This window comes from Lepidochelys kempii, chromosome 10, assembly GCF_965140285.1.
Source record: "Lepidochelys kempii isolate rLepKem1 chromosome 10, rLepKem1.hap1, whole genome shotgun sequence".
NCBI lineage: Eukaryota > Metazoa > Chordata > Testudines > Cheloniidae > Lepidochelys > Lepidochelys kempii.
Genome location: NC_136389.1, coordinates 64,493,540 through 64,513,022, shown reverse-complemented (window position 1 = coordinate 64,513,022; position 19,483 = coordinate 64,493,540). Strand labels below are relative to the sequence as shown.

At 42.3% G+C, this 19,483-nt stretch overlaps 1 protein-coding gene and 1 long non-coding RNA gene across 21 annotated transcripts in view; one reads left to right on the top strand and one right to left on the bottom strand.

Moving 5' to 3' along the window:
• Positions 1–19,483, bottom strand: part of SEMA6D (semaphorin 6D) — a 276,265-nt gene that overhangs the window by 47,065 nt on the left and 209,717 nt on the right. The window contains exon 1 of one of the 20 annotated variants that reach the window (XM_073303932.2): positions 15,097–15,117. The exons of the other annotated variants lie outside the window; for them this stretch is intronic. The gene's annotated coding sequence lies outside the window, so the exon portion shown is untranslated. Of the gene's footprint in view, positions 1–15,096; positions 15,118–19,483 lie in introns of those variants that run through there. 20 annotated transcript variants of the gene reach the window in all.
• LOC140894955 (uncharacterized) overlaps positions 1–19,483 on the top strand; it is a 305,659-nt gene that overhangs the window by 227,999 nt on the left and 58,177 nt on the right. The gene's annotated exons all lie outside the window — the stretch shown is intronic.

The following is a 19,483-nucleotide window of genomic DNA, read 5'->3' as shown; positions in this document are numbered from 1 at the left end:
TTCAGGGTTACACACACTGTACGGTTACTAAAACAAGCATGCAGTTTGTATCCAATCGCAGTGCAGGGCAATGCATGCTGAATGGTTACTGAAATCTGTTATACAGTTGTGATTCAGTAATTCTGTAGCATCCCTGCACGCTGACTGGAGAAGCCGGTATCATTTCAGCATAATTAAGTGATAAATGTGCGGTTGTGTCTAGTCTAATGGTTGCCAGATGAAGCGTCTACCAGACCTGAAAGCCATTAACTGTGAGTATACTACTCGCAGCCACACATTATTGCTATTATGCAGGAAAATAATTACACAAAGTACACATTTTAAAAAAAGTTCTTCTAACCTTTGAGGAGTTTAACTGCCCTGTTTTGTGACAGTCCGGAGCCGTTAGCAATAGAGAATCTGCAGAATGGGATGACGGCAAAGCTTGTGGAACTGGATAGCAGTTGGGTTAAGGGAGGGCTTTTGTTTTATTCTGAACTGGGTGCAGTTGGGTTTGACTGGGGGTGGATGGTGGGTTTTCTGAGTGAACTGGATAGAGGCTGTATGGGTTCCTGAGGACCTGAGCCTGAAGCTGCTGTCTGTATGAATGCAGAGTAGTTTGACCTCTCCTAACCTTTCTCTCTCACGCTGGGTGCCTAAGGAGACTGTGCTAGTAGCCACTTTGCTGCTTCCTACCCAGCAATTCCCAGCTGTCTGAGCAGCAGCAGGGGAGCATTAAGAGAGGAGGAGATAGTTACCCTGCCCTTGGTGAAGGAGCCCCCACCAGCAGCCCAACTCCCTGGTTCCAAGGAGTCATTGCAGAGAGACTTTAGCTATACTGTAGCTGGCAGAGGCATTTGGATAATCTGACAGAACACTCCACATAGCCATTTGTATTTGTTATACAAATCCAATGCAAAAGCAGCATTCCTGAACCCACAGCTTGGAGAAGCCTGGTCTACATTACATGAGGATAAAATTGCCTCTACCCTGTCTACACTAGGGCTTCCACCATTCTCCCAGTGTGGTGGCACCAATGGTAGAAGATTTCCCAGTCAGATTTAGTATAGACACAACCTAGGATTGCAGATGCAAATATCATTGTGCTCTTGTCATTTAAAACACGAACAGGACTAGAGCTAGTCGAACAATGTTTGTCAAGGGCTAGATCATGACTGGCCCTAATGTAACCATATCGGGGTTGGGGAGAGAGTAAAACTACCTCCGCCATCACATTTCTCTGCACAGTCATGTTACTTTCCCCCCTCCCCCCTCCTCAAAGAGCCTACAAGCAGAACCATGCCAGTGCAGGGGGGAAAATAAGCTGAGCCATTCTGAAGGGGTATCGGGACTTATTTCTCACAGGAGCAAAAGGGGAGCAGGGGAGGAAGTGTGACTCTTGGGTTGGTATAGCTCTGCATCTCACATGAGGCTGAGCCCATGAACTTCACCATATTTTTGAAGCAATGATCAGGCAATTATTTTTCAAAACTCATGTAGCTTGCAAATCTGAACATAGTTGCCAAATAATTAGAGGTTTCAGAGTAACAGCCGTGTTAGTCTGTATTCACAAAAAGAAAAGGAGTACTTGTGGCACCTTAGAGACTAACCAATTTATTTGAGCATAAGCTCAAATCCGATGAAGTGAGCTGTAGCTCACGAAAGCTTATGCTCAAATAAATTGGTTAGTCTCTAAAGTGCCACAAGTACTCCAAATAATTAGAGAAGTTTTGCAAAGTTTAAAAAAATATTTTGACTGTTTTTATGATTCATCCAGTTCTAAAGTTATATTTAAAAGCCTCCTTATTTATGTGACCCACAGTACCTTAGATTAGTAAAAGGGAAAGACATTTAAATATCTAACTTTTCTCCATTTGTATTGCTTGTTTACTTTGTCCAATCTAATTTGAGCTTGAGAAGTTAGATTAGATTGGTCAGTTTCACATTTTATTTCTGGTTCCCACACTAGCACAATGCAATTATATTTGTTGCCAATATTGCAGGGGAAATATTTAAATATATTTATGTTACTTTAACTGAAATTTTTAAGAAATCATGTGCACATTTCTGCCCATTCACACTGGGACCAGTTCTGAAGTCCTTGCTCAGATCAAACTTGCCCATTGAGGACCTGGTTCAACACAGTGCTTAGGCACATGATTAATGTTCAGCATGTGCTTAAGTCCCATTTAGTGGTTTTGACTTAATCATATGCTTATGTATTTTGCTTAACTGGGACCTGTGGCTCCCATTCTGTAATGAGATGTGTGTCAGGAGACACTTGTGTGCCAACACAGAGCCCCACTGACTTGAATGGGGCTACAGATAGGCATAAGGCTCTGCTGAAACTCATCTCATTGCAGGATCAGGACCCAAGGCCCACTGACTTCTGTGTGACTACTAACAATGTGTACAGTTATACAAGTGCATAGGCCTTTGTAGGATCAGTACTTAGAGGTGTAAAACATGCAGAAGCTTGGACACACATTTAGCCGTACTTGCACAAACCCACACAAAGATGCAGAAACACTCTCTTTAAAAACAAAATCTATATTTTAGGCTGAAAACTATTTGACAGCACCACCCTTTAAAAAAAAACCTTTCCTAAACACTTTGACTTGGCACAGTCAGTATAGATGAATACCGAATATTGAACTGAAAAGTGGCATTGAGTGTGTGCATTGCATAAACTTTAACACTTCTGGGAATGTCTCATATCCATGGCCCAACCCTGCAAACACTCACTGCCAGGTTTATTGCCACGAGCAGTACTTACTGCTGGGCATAATACGCACAACTGGGTGTAGCCTCTCTGAAGAAAGAAACTCAGGGTATATCTACACTACGAAATTAGGTCGAATTTATAGAAGTCGTTTTTTTAGAAATCATTTTTATATAGTCGATTGTGTGCGTCCCCACACAAATGCTCTAAGTGCATTAACTCTGCATTGTCGCGGGTGGTTCTGGGTACATGTCATCAGGCCCTCCCTCCCCCCTCCGTGAAAGCAACGGCAGACAATCGTTTTGCGCCTTTTTTCCTGAGTTACCTGTGCAGACGCTATACCATGGCAAGCATGGAGCCCGCTCAGCTCACCGTCACCGTACGTCCTCCTGGGTGCCGGCAGATGCAGTACTGCATTGCTACATAGCAGCAACCCATTGTCTTGTGGCAGCAGACGGTGCAATAGGCCTGATAACCATCATCATCATGTCTGAGGTGCCCCTGGCAGCCTCGGTAAGGTCAGCCAGGAGTGCCTGGGCAGACATGGGCGCAGGGACTAAAATAGGAGTGACTCGACCAGGTCATTCTCTTTAGTCCTGCCAGCAGTCCTATTGTACCATCTTCTGGCGAGCAGGAAGGAAATGAGGATGGCTAGCAGTCCTATTGCACCGTCTTCTGCCGAGCAGCCAGGAGATGAGGATGGCTAGCAGTCCTACTGCACTGTCTGCTGCCAGCCAAAGATGTAAAAGATAGATGGAGTGGATCAAAACAAGAAATACACCAGATTTGTTTTGTATTAATTTGCTCCCCCCTCCCTGCCTCTGTGAAATCAACAGCTGACAAACATTTCGGTGAGGTCTCTCAGGGGCACCTTGAAAAGTTTAATGGAGATTCAGTCCTGCCTGAAATACTGGGGGGGGGGGGGGGCGGGATAGCTCAGTGGGTTGAGCATTGGATTGAGCATTGGCCTGCTAAACCCAGGGTTTTGAGTTCAGTCCCTGAGGGGGCCATTCTGTGTGACAGTTGTTTTAGTTTCTCCTTGATGTAAAGCCACCCCCTTTGTTGATTTTAATTCCCTGTAAGGCAATCCTGTAAGCCATGTTGTCAGTCGCCCCTCCCTCCGTCAGAGCAACGGCAGAAAATCATTCCGTGCCTTTTTTCTGCGTAGACACCATACCACAGCAAGCATGAAGCCTGCTCAGATCACTTTGGCAATTAGGAGCACATTAAACACCATGCGCATTATCCAGCAAGGGCCCTGGCAATATAGGTATCATGGTGCTAATGGGGCAGGTCCATGTGGTGGAACGCCGATTCTGGGCGCAGGAAACAAGCACAGACTGGTGGGACCACATAGCGTTGCAGGTCTGGGATGATTCCCAGTGGCTGCGAAACTTTCGCATGCGTAAGGGCACTTTCATGGAACTTTGTGACTTGCTTTCCCCTGCCCTGAGGCAGAAGAATACCAAGATGAGAGCAGCCCTTACAGTTGAGAAGCGAGTGGCAATAACCCTGTGGAAGCCTGCAATGCCAGATAGCTACCGGTCAGTCAGGAATCAATTCGGAGTGGGCAAATCTACTGTGGGGGTTGCTGTGACGCAAGTAGCCAACGCAATCAAAGATCCGCTGATATCAAGGGTAGTGACCTGGGAAATGTGCAGGTCATAGTGGATGGCTTTGCTGCAATGGGATTCCCTAACTGTGGTGGGGCCATAGACGGAACCCATATCCCTATCTTGGCACCAGAGCACCAAGCTGGCGAGTACATAAACCGCAAGGGGTACTTTTCAATAGTGCTGCAAGCTCTGGTGGATCACAAGGGACGTTTCACCAACATCAACGTGGGATGGCCGGGAAAGGTACATGATGCTCGCATCTTCAAGAACTCTGGTCTGTTTCACAAGCTGCAGGAAGGGACTTTATTCCCAGACCAGAAAATAACCGTTGGGGATGTTGAAATGCCAATAGTTATCCTTGGGAACCCAGCCTACCCCTTAATGCCCTGGCTCATGAAGCTGTACACAGGCATCCTGGACAGTAGTCAGGGGCTGTTCAACTACAGGCTGAGCAAGTGCAGAATGGTGGTAGAATGTGCATTTGGACATTTAAAAGTGCGCTGGCGCAGTTTACTGACTCGGTTAGACCTCAGCAAAACCAATATTCCCACTGTTATTACTGCTTGCTGTGCGCTCCACAATATCTGTGAGAGTAAGGGAGGAGATGTTTATAGCGGGGTGGGAGTTTGAGGCAAATCGCCTGGCCACTCCATTCCTTACACGCAGCCAGACACCAGGGCGGTTAGAAGAGCACAGGAGGGCACAGCGCGCATCAGAGAAGCTTTGGAAACCAGTTTCATGACTGGCCAGGCTACGGTGTGAAAGTTCTCTTTGTTTCTCCTTGATGAAACCCCCCGCTCCTTGGTTCACTCTACTTCCCTGTAAGCTAACCACCCTCCCCTCCTCCCTTCAATCACCGCTTGCAGAGGCAATAAAGTCATTGTTGCTTCACATTCATGCATTCTTTATTCATTCATCACACAAATAGGGGGATAACCGCCAAGGTAGCCTGGGAGGGGTGGTTGGACAGAGGAGGGAAGGACAAGGCCACACAGCACTTTAAAAGTTTAAAACTTTCAAACTTATTGAATGCCAGCCTTCTGTTGCTTGGGCAATCCTCTGGGGTGGAGTGGCTGGTTGGCCAGTGGCCCCCCCACCGTGTTCTTGGGCGTCTGGGTGTGGAGGCTATGGAACTTGGGGAGGAGGGCGGTTGGTTACACAGGGGCTGTAGTGGCAGTCTGTGCTCCTGCTGCCTTTCCTGCAGCTCAACCATACACTGGAGCATACTGGTTTGGTCCTCCAGCAGCCTCAGCATTGAATCCTGCCTCCTCTCATCATGTTGCTGCCACCTTTCAGCTTCAGCCCTCTCTTCAGCCCGCCACTTACTCTCTTCAGCCCACCACCTCTCCTCCCGGTCATTTTGTGCTTTCCTGCACTCTGACATTGTCTGCCTTCACGCATTCATCTGTGCTCTGTCAAGTGTGGGAGGACAGCATGAACTCAGAGAACGTTTCATCGCGAGTGTGTTTTTTTCACCTTCTAATCTTCGCTAGCCTCTGGGAAGGAGAAGATCCTGTGATCCTTGAAACACATGCAGCTCATGGAGAAAAAAAAAGGGACAGTGGTATTTAAAAAGACACATTTTATAGAACAATGGGTACACTCTTTCACGGTAAACCTTGCTGTTAACATTACATACATAGCACATGTGCTTTCGTTACAAGGTCGCATTTTGCCTCCCCCCACTATGTGGCTAATCCCTCCCCGTGGCTAACAGTGGGGAACATTTCTGTTCAGCCACAGCCAAACAGTCCAGCAGCAACGGCCACCTCTGAATGTCCCCTTAAGAAAAGCACCCTATTTCAACCAGATGACCATGAATGATATCAGTCTCCTGAGGATAACACAGAGAGATAAAGAACAGATGTTGTTTGAACGCCAGCAAACATACACTGCAATGCTTTGTTCTGCAATGATTCCCGACTACGTGCTACCATGGTGGACCGAATAAGGCTGCCCTCCCCAGAAACCTTTTGCAAAGGCTTTGGGAGTACATCCAGGAGAGCTTTATGGAGATGTTCCTAGAGGATTTCCACTCCATCCCCAGACACGTTAACAGACTTTTCCAGTAGCTGTACTGGCCGTGAATGCCAGGGCAAATTAATCATTAAACACGCTTGCTTTTAAACTATGTATATTATTTTAAAAGGTACATTCACCAGAGGTCCCTTCTCTGCCTGGCGGGTCTGGGAGGCAGCCTTGGGTGGGTTCAGGCGGTACTGGCTCCAGGTCCAGGGTGAGAAACAGTTCCTGGCTGTCGGGAAAACCAGTTTCTCCGCTTGCTTGCTGTGAGCTATCTCATCATCATCATCTGCCTCATCCCCAAAACCTGCTTCCGCCTTGCATCCATCTCCACTGAAGGAATCAAACAACACGGTTGGGTAGTGGTGGCTGAACCCCCTAAGATGGCATGCAGCTCATCATAGAAGTGGCATGTTTTGGGCTCTGACCCGGATCGGCCATTTGCCTCTCTGGTTTTCTGGTAGGCTTGCCTCAGCTCCTTAAGTTTCACGCAGCACTGCTTCGGGTCCCTGTTATGGGCTCTGTCCTTCATGCCCTGGGAGATTTTGACAAATGTTTTGGCATTTCGAAAACTGGAACGGGGTTCTGATAGCACAGATTCCTCTCCCCATACAGCGATCAGATCCCGTACCTCCCGTTTGGTCCATGCTGGAGCTCTTTTGCGATTCTGGGACTCCATCATGGTCACCTCTGCTGATGAGCTCTGCACTCGCCTGCAGCTTGCCAAACAGGAAATGAAATTCAAAAGTTCACGGGCCTTTTCCTGTCTACCTGGCCAGTGCATCTGAGTTGAGAGTGCTGTCCAGAGCGGTCACAATGGAGCACTCTGGGATAGCTCCCGGAGGCCAATACCATCTAATTGCGTCCACAGTACCCCAAATTTGACCCGGCAAGGCCGATTTCAGTGCTAATCCCCTTGTCGGGGGTGGAGTAAGGAAATTGATTTTAAGAGCCCTTTAAGTCGAAAAAAAGGGCTTCGTCGTGTGGACGGGTGCAGGGTTAAATCGCTTTAATGCTGCTAAATTCAACCTTAACTCCTAGTGTAGACCAGGGCTAAGTTAAAATTTCTTTTTAAATCTCTTTCTTAATAGCAAAAAGAACAGGAGTACTTGTGGCACCTTAGAGACTAACAAATTTATATGAGCATAAGCTTTTGTGAGCTACAGCTCACTTCATCGGATACATTCCTAAGCAATTGTATAGCTTGTCTAATTTTTCTAAAGTCCAGCCACGAGGAAGTTTGTGTGGAAGGTTGTTTTTTTATGAGAGTATCCAGTTTTGAGAGCACATTCTTAATCTTTCCCTGTTTGCTGTAGAGGACATTGATCAGGTGGTTCCGCAGTTTCTTTGAGAGCCCGTGGCACAAGCTGTCAGCATAGTCTGTGTGGTATGTAGATTGTAATGGATTTTTTACCTTCAGTCCTTTTGGTATGATGTCCATCTGTTTGCATTTGGAAAGGAAGATGATGTCTGTCTGTATCTGTACGAGTTTTTTCATGAAGTTGATAGATTTCCACTCCATACGGCTAAATTCAGTGCCTTGCATAATGACAGGTTTCAGAGTAGCAGCTGTATTAGTCTGTATTCACAAAAAGAAAAGGAGGACTTGTGGCACCTTAGAGACTAACCAATTTATTTGCGCATAAGCTTTCGTGAGCTACAGCTCACTTCATCGGAAAGCTTATGCTCAAATAAATTGGTTAGTCTCTAAGGTGCCACAAGTCCTCCTTTTTTTTTTGCAAATACAGACACTGCTGCTACTCTGAAACCTTTCTTAATAGCATTTCTCTTCCAGCAGCCTGACAGCCCAACTTTCTTTGCTTTTTGACATGATATTTTTTCTTTTTGTGTATACTTTTGAGTTATCTGCCTGCTTTGCAAAGAGTGATAAGCTTTGGGCTTGTCAGACAAACAGCTTGAAAAGTATTAGTATGGGAATGAATTAGAATAGAGATATTTGAATTTTCCTAGCATGGTTATTGAGAAATAACTGCATAGTGTTTGTACACAGCAGATGACCACAATCAATTAGTGATCTGAGAATTGTATAGCTGAAGGAAAAAATGTATTCTGATTGGCTGAGACAATTCAATGCACTATCATACATATTTAGCCAGAGCAAACAGCTAAAAATCGGAGAAAATTACATATTTCTGCCAGCTGTTTATAAACAGGATGTGCAGAGATATAAAGCACCAGCAGCTGCAGTAGCTCCAAACTTTCAAGGCCAGGCCAGAATGTATCATACTTTATCATTAGTTTTAATGTTTGCTACGCCCAAGGCCTTATCACTTTTTATAGTAAGCCTAAGAAAACGACTTGACTGATTTGCAGCACTTAATATTGTATGACAGTTACAATGAACAGAGTTTATTTACACAGAGTTTATGACCTTGTCTAAAACTTTAATCATAGCAAAAGACCCAATCCTGTTCCTGTTGAAGTCAATGGGAGTTTTTCCATCAACTTTGATAAGTGCATAATTGGGTCCAAGGTCTGTAAAACTGAAAACCAGGAAATCTGGAGCTTTTTAAAATGGGAGAATGTTATAAGCAAGGTTAGATTATATGGCAGTAAAAATATGAGTGTCCTGTCTGTACTAACACTTCCTCCATTCCTACTGTGGAGGGTGGAGTACTGAATCAGAAGAAGTTTTTAGAAAGTTGCTAGGGTAGATATAGCCTTAGTTCACAATCATTCCTACCGATACCTCCACTTATTTGACACTGACGTCAATGGGAGCTGTGCATGCATATCTCAGGGAAGAATTGGTCCTTAAGGTGACACATTAATTTTGGTAAATATTTAGAATAAGACTCAGAATCCAATAAAATCCAGGAAGATAAGGTATGTTACTAGATCAGTCACAAACTGTCATCTTACATATGGGCTCACTATAAGCCCTCAACAGAATATATACCTAACTAGACTCTATTGATTTTATATAGGGATAGTTATTGCAATTGGGAAACATTAGATTTTTCATTGTATGCAAAACCAGTGTGGTCACAGGCGGATGAGCTCAAGGGGGTTAGAATGCCCTTACACAAGGAATACTATTGAAGTAAATTTACATTGAATCAGTAACCTCAAGCTATCAAAGTAATGCCATCAACACATCTGTAACACACCTATCAGTCAGCACTCCAGTGTGACAAGATAACTATAGTAATGAAATCCGTAAGTAGGTGTTAGAAGTTGAGCTCCAGACTGATATGCATATAGTTCGTTTCTGAGTCCATTAATCATTGGCATAACTCATCTTCAACCTGCATATCACATTCCTTTGATGCCAACTGGAATGTCTCAATAAGTGTGGCAACATCTCCATCATTCCTCAATTTACCAACTTCTAGGCAACTTTTGACAAGTATGGCTTTTTCCAGTGATATTACAAACTAGCGTTGAAACGAAAGCATGATTTGTTACTTCAAGATGTACTAGAGTTTTCTCTGTAAGAAAATAAGGTTATTCTGCTTTAATGAAACTGCTGAGATGAATGCACAGCTTTAAGTTCATGACCCACTGAAAAAAAATGATTTATGGGTCATTTCTTTCAGATTGCTTGTGTTAACATTGTAATTCATTTCCCAACATAGTATCTTAACAATTCAGGTGTATTTGGCAAAGTTCTTCTTTAAAATATGGGTGTTTGGGCATTTTGCTTCCTTCAATGAGGGTTTAAAACATTCTCAACTCTAGTCAAGGAAGAGGGGCATTGGGAACAAAGAGTAAGCCAGCCTTCCCTCTGAATTTCTGAGCTTTGTAGGTTTAAATCTCAGCCAAAATGTTCTGTTATCATAGCGTGCTGGATTGAATTTTATTCTGTGAATGTTCTTAGTGCACAGCAAATATTTAGAAGAGTGGGGCCAAGAACTGTATTCAATATATTCTCTCAATGAAAGTGTATCTGGAGTTTGGTCAGCAGTACAGTTGTTTAGATTCATTATAAATCATCTATGTTATTGGGCAACAAACTCTACTTTTCTGATTTGACGCTCATTGTTGCTGCTGAGGCACTTCCATCGGCTGGTTATTATTTTACCTTAGAGCACATACAAGCAGGGTTCGGCATGCCCTTTGTCACTCTTTATTCCTTTTGAATGATCTCTGAGAGAACTGCAAGGAATATGCCAACAGCCCCTTGCTCTGGGGTACCCCCTCAACTTTCCCCCTGAGTCCCTCTTGGAGCAGCAGGCAGTTAGTTGCAGAGTACTGAGGGCTAGATTCACAAAAGGAACTTAGGAATGGCAACACTGAGCCTCACCATGCCTAACCTTTGGCCACCTAGAAAATCATTGGAATTCATAAAGCCTGAGTGAGGCACCTGGGCTCCCTATACCAGAAGTGGGTGCCTCTCAGTGGGATTCACAAAAGACAACCAGCTGGGTAGCGCCTCATCTAAGCTAGCCAATGGGAGATGCCAATGCAAGGGGTGCGTCCTCAGCCCCACATGTCTCAGGGAGATAGGTGCCTAAATCCAGCTGCAGGGAGGCACCTATCTCTGCTTGGGATCCTTGGCTGCAAACCCTCTCTTGTCATTAAATGCCAATGCCATTTTTGTAAGAGGCCAGGGAGAAGGACAAGCTCCCTCTGAACTTTTAACCTAGTGGCAGGGGACCAGGTACTCACCTCAGATGCAGAAGACCCCTGGTTCAAGTCCTTCCTACACCCGAGGGGGAGATGGGATTTGAACAGGGATCTGCCACCTCTCAGGTGAGTGCCCTAATCACTGGGATATGGGCTATTCTGATGCAAGGCTCCCTCAGTCTCTCTGCTGAAGCAGTTCCACTGTGGATAAATAATTTAAAAAGTAATTGGAAAGGGAAGCTGGATCCTGGGTTACCCACCATGCACGTGAGTGGTCTAACCATCAGGCTACAGAGTCATTCTCATGCTTTCTCTGGACCAATGATTCTTTCATTATCAATTATCTTTCATTATCAATGGAACAACTTTAATAGGAGAGACTGAGGGCCCTGCATTTGATTTGTACACCCTCCCTCCCTGCACACTGATCTCTGTGTTAAATGTACATTGGCACTCATGCCTCACGTCACTCCCATGCTGACCGCTGACTATACTCTCTCAAACTTGTACAACCACATTGCCCTGCCAGCAGTGACCTTTTGGAAGGGTGCTTCATCATTTTGATAGTTTGCTTTTTACTTTCTCCCCTGCTCCTGCAGTCTTAGTTTTGAGGGAGTGTGTCCACATTAGCACCTGTGACTAAAGACCCTTAGAAGAAATTGAGAAGAATTTCCTAATTTGTTTAGTTACCTTCCAAAATCTTCACTGGCCCTTTATTTTCCCAGTTGCCTTCTCTCTCTTGTCTATTATTGCCCAGCCTGTGGGTGTGCCTCTGTATTTGTTTCAAGGTGAGAAGGACTCTTATTCTGAAGCTAATGCCAGCAAAGTGACTAAAAAGGGAGAGGTGCACTCAGCATGCCATCCTCCTCCTTAGATTTCCGAATCTACCCTCAGATTACACCCATGAAATCCTGTTGACTGCACGATGGTTGTGCATGTAACCCGAAGGCAGGATCTGATCCTTTGTAATTTCTGTTGTGAGAGGTGGAACCTGTTCTGTCTTAGGAAATAAGAATAATTCCCCATCCCTCCCAGTCCTTGAATGATCTGGAAGGTGCACCAAGAGTAGGAGCGTGTCTGCATTTTGATCCTGTGGTTTTAGTTTGTATAGCACTTGAAGAGGAGTTATTTACCGAGGGCTTTAAATTTCTCTTAAGTAGAGAGAAACCAAATAGTGCTGCTCTTTAAACATACTTACACATTTAAAAAGCATCAAATTACAGTGCCATTTGAAGCTTTCTTCTTCAAAATAATTCAGACATGCCTCATGAGGATTTCCCATTATCGTCCCCTCCTCCTGTAACCTAATCCACCCTCTGTGCCTCAGAACACAGCTTGCTGCTTTCCAGGTATACAGGCATGTTTGTCACTTAAAAAGAAAAAGACGCAGGGCATAACCTTTGGCAACACATGAGAGTTCTAAAAAGGCATCCAAAGAAATCTTTTATATGTTTTTAAGTATCAAGGGCTCGTTGGTTTTGCTAATGGGATTCAGTGTCTGAATATTACTGTAAGTGCAGCTTTTCTTCTAACAGCTCTCAATGGGAATTTAATTTTATTGACTTTTTGACTGTTCCCTTCTGATTAGAGATGGAGCTCTACCCACAGGCATCCTCCAAATATCTTACTCACTTGTGAGTTATCAGAACGAATAGGGAAACAGCCACCTTTCCATCTGAAATAGTTCTTTTGCTATTATATTGTCAGCCACTTAACATTGTCTGACCCTATGATCTTCATTCCTAGAATTTCTGCTCTCCTGAGAAACACTTCTGAAAATGGTAATAATGATAATTCTTAGCACTTATATAAAGCTTTTAATCCATAGATCTCAAAGCAGATAGCGGCACTGGCTACTGGGGTATGGGGGGAGGGGGGGAAACAAAATCTGTGGTATAAGGGATCCTAACTCTTAAAGGAAAAAAGCAGCAGAACTCTGTACATTGTGCCACCAGCTTCACAGACGACAGTTATGGCTGGCTGAAATCCTGGCTCCATTGAAGTCAATGGCAACACTCCCACTAATTTAAGTGGGATGAGGATTTCACCTCTTATCCATAGGAGTGATCCCATTAAAGATATCCTCAGTGCAGCTGTCTCTGAAGTGTCCTTTCTGCAGCAATGCATTAGGTAGTGTAATGAAGATGACGGATATTTGCTGCACATCTTGCAGCAGTATACGGATAGGTTTCAGAGTAGCAGCCGTGTTAGTCTGTATTCGCGAAAAGAAAAGGAGTACTTGTGGTACTCCTTTTCAGTATACGGATAGTTACCGTTGACTACCTACCTTCTATTGAACTTACATATTCACCTAGTCCACCTACTAAAGAAACATAAATACTGAAAAAAATGTTTTACAAATATTCAGTTATATTTTCAAATTGATTGTTTCAGACACCTTTTATGTTTAATTTTCACAGATATTCATGCAGTCTAGGTTTAGAGACATACGTGGAAAGTGAATTTCACAGTGTCATATGTGGAGATATTGATGGAAAGCAAATTTTATATTTGCACATGCACTACTAATATTTGCATAGGAAATGCTTGCAAACTCACCCAACCAGAGGACAGAAACAATACCAAGTGACTTATCTGTCCAATCACAACTAACCAGTTGTAACTCATAACTAGTATGAGTAACAGACATCTTACGCTTTTGGAAACCATCTGCAATCAATCCATGGTTCTGGAAGTTGAAAAGACAATCCAAAAATAGCTCTGAATAGCAATTAGATTTGAGAAAGTTGTGATCTGCTCACAGGTTTTCTACAAGCAGAAGAACAGGCTAAATTTGCCTGATAAATGATTCATTGTGAATTATTTACTCAGCTCCATTCCTCCACCTACTTTAATGAACCCTTATATAGTCACTGTATACAATATATAATGGAAGTAAATTTTCAACCTTCAGTTCAGTATTTGTTACACAGTTTCTTGGTTCATGCGTTCACAAAATGTCAGTCATTCGGTTAAACTTTATCATTCAAGAGAATTAAGACTTAAACTGAAAACAATTCCAGTCATGTAATCCTGTTAGTGCAAAGTGATTCTCAATAGCACTTGATGGTGCATAGCTGAATTGGTTCAGTGCATTAAAACAAACCCAATGATTCTGTTTTTATGTACATATCTGTGCATGTTTGACACACTATTAAATTGTTTTAACAGCCTCTACTTATGAAGGTGTATATCTTTGTACTTAAAATGCAATACATTGTAAAGTACATTTTATGTACAAAATATTACTCTCTTAGGAAAATTGTAATTACAAAGTTTAGAAATACAGTAAAGCAAATCACTTTATCTGGTTTTTGGATGGCCAAAGAAAATCTAGATATATGCTTGTGACTGAATCAGCAGTGACTAGACAAGCTAGTGCCTCAGAGTTTAGGAAAATATACTATGGTGCCAGTTGCTCCCCAATTAAATGGTATGCCGCTTAGCTATTTGTGGCCATAACTTCAACCTTGATGAAAACTAAACCAAAATTGTTTTGTCCGGAAAAATAATTGTCTTTAAGCAGTCTTTTTGCCATATCCATATCTTATGTCAAACAAATTAGATGATGACTACTTACTCCAGATAATGCCATATTTATTTGAAGGGTGCCGGTTTCACTTGCAACACATTTAAGTAAATCCACAATGATGAATGCAGGCAATCTTTGCAATTAGAGCCTGCCGCAACTTTCAGCTCCCAGCTGCTACTGTAATTCATACATGCACAAAATATTCTTATTATGTGCCTGCTTATGAAGTTTGACCAGCTTCCTGAAACTCATGACAGCCCTTGAAGTCCAGAATGAAATAAGCCCATTGGGATCTCATCTTACTAGCCTTTATGGCCTTTTTATGCCTAGATCTTTTCTTCTGACGTTTTAAATGTGTGCATTTAAGTTTGATATGGTTCTTTCCATTTGTTGCCTCTTATGAAATAATTTAAAAAAAACCTAAAACCTTATTTTAACATCTCTCCAACCTCTCCCCTACACACAAACATAATGGTGCTTCCATTTTATTGTGAGTTCCAAAATGTGACCACAGGGGACTTTTAAAATTAAAAGCCAATTTATCTGAGAGTTGTATTAAGTCCTCTGTAGCAGCTCAGGAGGAGCAGACAGATAGATAGAATTATGCCTAGTGCAAGCCTACTTCATTGACGTACCTTCTCTTTGCCCTGCTTGCATTGCCCTGTAGGACTTTGTGCCATTTCTCAAGATAGGTGAACCCTCGGCACATAAGCCTGTGATCTGGTTCCCTTCAGAGATGATGACAATGATGTACTCTCGGAGCTTAGTCAGTTGAATACATTCAGCATTTGAACGACACTCTATTTTGGGATGAGTGGAGGGAAGAGGGGATGATGTGGCCTGATGCTCTGTGTTGTGCTAGAGGTGTGGAAAGCACTGGGTTTAATGTTGTGTAGCGTTTAATAGGAGAAACAGAATCACCTGAGTTTGAAAAACCACATGAAGGTTCTGAGGGCAAAGCCATCCTTATAATTAAATTCTTAATTGTCAGGTTGTCCATTGATAACCTTTTATCCCATTGAACTGGTCTGGAATTGCCATATGCAAATCAAGAACTATACAGTTCAGAAGGGGCTTTGCACATTCAAATCCGTTACATAGCAATCAGTTGTGATCAGTAGGACACCCAGATTTCTTACCTGGAGGGCACTTTACTGTGCACAGCTCGCCTGAGCACCAATTTCCTTAGCAAAACTTACGTGGCGGAAGCCATATTTAGTGAACGTAAGTTTTCAGTTGATTCCCTTAAAACATTTATCTTTTTTTTTTTGTCAGAGACAGATGTGAGCTGAGAATAAAAAATCTTAAATCAGCAGAGGGGAGGTGGAAAGATGCAACAAGGTAATCACATGAACATTGTAACAGCCAGGACACAGAAATCTAAAGTTTGACTTGGGTTGAAAAATAGCCCCAAATGGTGCATGATATATTCATTGCACCTTCTCATATGATGGGTGTTCAGCTGATGAAAAAATAGCTTTAGCAAAATAGATTCCATTGCGTTCAAAAGTGTCTGGTTGTTTTAAGATATGGCCTCAAAAGGATATGCTTCAACTTCTGCATGGGGATTCAAAGTGCTAAAACTCTCAACAAAGGTGCAATTACATCCCTCAAAGCTACATTATTATAAAACATTAACAGCACCGAGAAAAATGTGCTAATGGGCTACATGCACATTTCAATCACCGATTAAAGAATAATATCTGCTATGTCAGTCTCCATAGGACTGATACAGGGAGATGGCGGAGGAGAGCTTGCAGTATAGCTATCAAATGAAAAATAATATTCAAGAAGACACTTTGGTCTGTTTTTTCTTTAACTCTTGGGACCCAGTGTGCAGGTGATGTAACTTGATATCAGAAATATAATGGCTGGATTCTCCACCAGCTGAAAGAAGTAAGCCAGACCTTGGGCCATCCGCAGCTTCCCTGTGCTATGGGGAAAACAATATATTTTTAAATATGAGCAGTTCTTACCTATGTGAGCTAATGCACACACACGAACCAATGGGAATGTTGTATTTGTGCTGTACTCTTCCATTCATCTTAGAATTTGATACAGTCCTGGTAGGAATATTACATATGTGTATTATGTAATATTATTCATTAAGCTCAGTCTCTGAAGAATACCTGAAGAATTTGACTTTGTCCTTATTTCTGCTTTCAAAGGGCCAATTACTATTCCTATTAAAGCTAATAGGTGTTTTGCCACCAAATTCAATGGGTTCAAGATATGGCCCAGATAACGTATTGGCCATGCTCTGCCTATAGGCTAGTGCATACCTGTTTGGTAATTCTTCGTGTGGATATGTACTACTGCTTTCTACAGTATACAGTGTGAGATCTGCTAAAGCATTTGCATCTCCATCACCCTCTGGAGGCTGACCTACAGCTGGTATAATCCATACTTCTACTGCTACTAAGGGAGATTGGGATAGGGGCCTCTGCTTTGGGAGCAGAAAATCCCACGGTTTGTTTGCACTATGACTGTGAAGTCTCTAGGCGAAGCAATCATTACAGGAGGTTATATTTTTAAGGGGTTGAGTGTCTCATGCTTACAAGGCCTGCTAGGACCCCACAAACTTACTAATTAATTAATTATTTGTATTGAGGTAGCACTAAGAGACCCCAACCAGGGATCAGGATCCCAGTGTGCTAGACACTGTATGCACTTATAAGAAAAAAAAGACTGTCTGTGCCCCAGGGAGCTCACAATCTAACAAATGGAGGGTGATGGAACACAAAATAACATCATGTTTCATAGAGTAAGCATGGTATAGTCCCAGCATCATACCCATTGTCTATCCACTAATTTTTTGAGAGTTGAAAAATTAGCTTTTTGCTCCATGTTTGCTTGATATAGGGCCTGCTCTAAAGCTCACCAAAGTCGATTGCTGTCTTTCCATTGACTTCAGAGGCCATTGGATGAGGCCTGTAGGTATTTGTAAACAGAACTGAATCACTGGTTTAAAAAAAATAAAACAAAACAATCGCAAATTTAGACCATTTTAAAATTGGAATTGCACCCAACTCTGAGCAGCTCTACCATACCTCCTAATAATATAATAGAGCCTGCCTGAAAAAGTTATCCCAAGCTGTTACGCCAAACAAATGACGAAACAAAGAAGCAGTTCATGTAAAAACAAAGCCTTTGAAGGGCTTGTTTACTGCATCACTTTCTGGGTTTTTAGGTTTACAAAAGCCTTTACAGTCTTATTTGGGTCACGGTCTTCTCTTGGCTTGGTGCATATAATTCCCACTGAGGTCAATAGAGGTTACTCCCTTTCAGACAGTGGTACAGTATGACCAAGCTATGTTCAAATGAGGAAGTCAATACAAAAAAGAAACCATTGTAAATGCTAAGTCTAAATGATAATATATCATCGTGTTTTAAAATGGCATTGCCGTTTTAATTAAATACAAAGATTGGTGGGTTTTTTCATTTATATAACAATGTCATTGTAAGCTGAAGAAAGATGGCTTAGTGCTGTGGTTAGCATTAATCTTGGATTTCTTTTATTTCTTCAAGTAATTAGCACATTTTTACGACCTGTTAGTTCTGACTTGCGAATTATATATAAACCAACAAAAATACACCATGAGCTGTTCCCCACTGCAGTCACTGAAACAGAGCTGCTTGGGATTGTAGCTGTGCATATTCATATATTTAAATAAAATTTAAAGAAAACAAAAAGAGGTAGAAGATTGTCAGGTCTCATCCTGCAGCTTTTACTACAGCTCAAGCTCCACCAATAGAATCAGGAGAGATTGAGGACAGCTCTAATATATGGAAAAGAAGAAAAACTCTCTGCTGTATACACTGTTAAGAAACAGTCCAAGATCCACAATTTATGGATTATTTAAAAATAAACAATTAGCATTTATACTGAATGTTTAAATATTGGATTTCTGAAAGCTTAATGGGGCAAATCTCTGTGCTGAGTTGCTGAGCCTGCTGTTTTCAGCAGAACGGAATGGCTTTTCAGTGAAGGACTATAAGTACACATGCCATCAACAGACTCCAAACACAAAAGTGACAAAATGCTTCCCAATTCAGCTCAGGCTAAGAGAATGGGATAGTTCTGTGAGATCTTCATCCAAAACCAGATGTTTTCACCCGGTCACATTATTGTGAAGTTTAGCAGCTTTCAGATGGCCACTGCAACTCCCCAGAGAGTTTTCAGACTACTACAGAATGCCTTTCATTTGCATGTTAAAAGACAGGCAGACTTGCTTTATAGGTTTCTTTTCTGCAATTCCTCATAGTTAGCCCCATATGTAGGATTTTCCCTGCAGATGGTATGATAGCGTGTGCATGGGAATTTATCCTCTGCTACAGCCTCTATTTGTTTGCCACACAACAAACTATCCCTGGTGTCCAATATTTCTTTTGTTAAATGTTTAAAAAAAAGTTTTTCATTTAGTAAAGACATCTGGTTACTGGTCAAGCCTTTATGGAAATCTGACTTTTAAGACCACGGTTGTGCATTTCCCCTTACTGAGGAGTAGAACTATGGCTCAGGTTTATGAACATCCATTGTATGACTGTGTAAATTAGCCCTGTACATTCAAGGAAATTTGTGCTGCAGCTGTGAACTGCACAGGCCTCTGAATGCAGTGTACTTTGGCAACAAGGACACAGATAGAGCAAACAAACAGGTCAGTGCATGGAAGGACATCAGGAGACAGACAGTGTCCATGGAGAGAGGCACTGTTCCAATGAATGAGTGATACCAACTCAGGCTCAGATGGCCAATCAATCACAGCTGAGAGCAACCCAGCCGGCAAATCTGATCCATCTGCTGATAGGACATTTGGGTTATTTTAGCAGGTTTAAAAATATTTGTGAAATTTGGTTATAGACAAAGAAAAAAACATAGAACCTCTTCTGTATGCCATGTGCCAGTCTAAATTAGCAATTAATGAAAGCAGATTGTATTTGAGGTATTTTAATATAAATTAGGTTAATGATAACACATTCCAAACAGTACACTCAAAATCAGCCTGTACTAACAGGCTAACA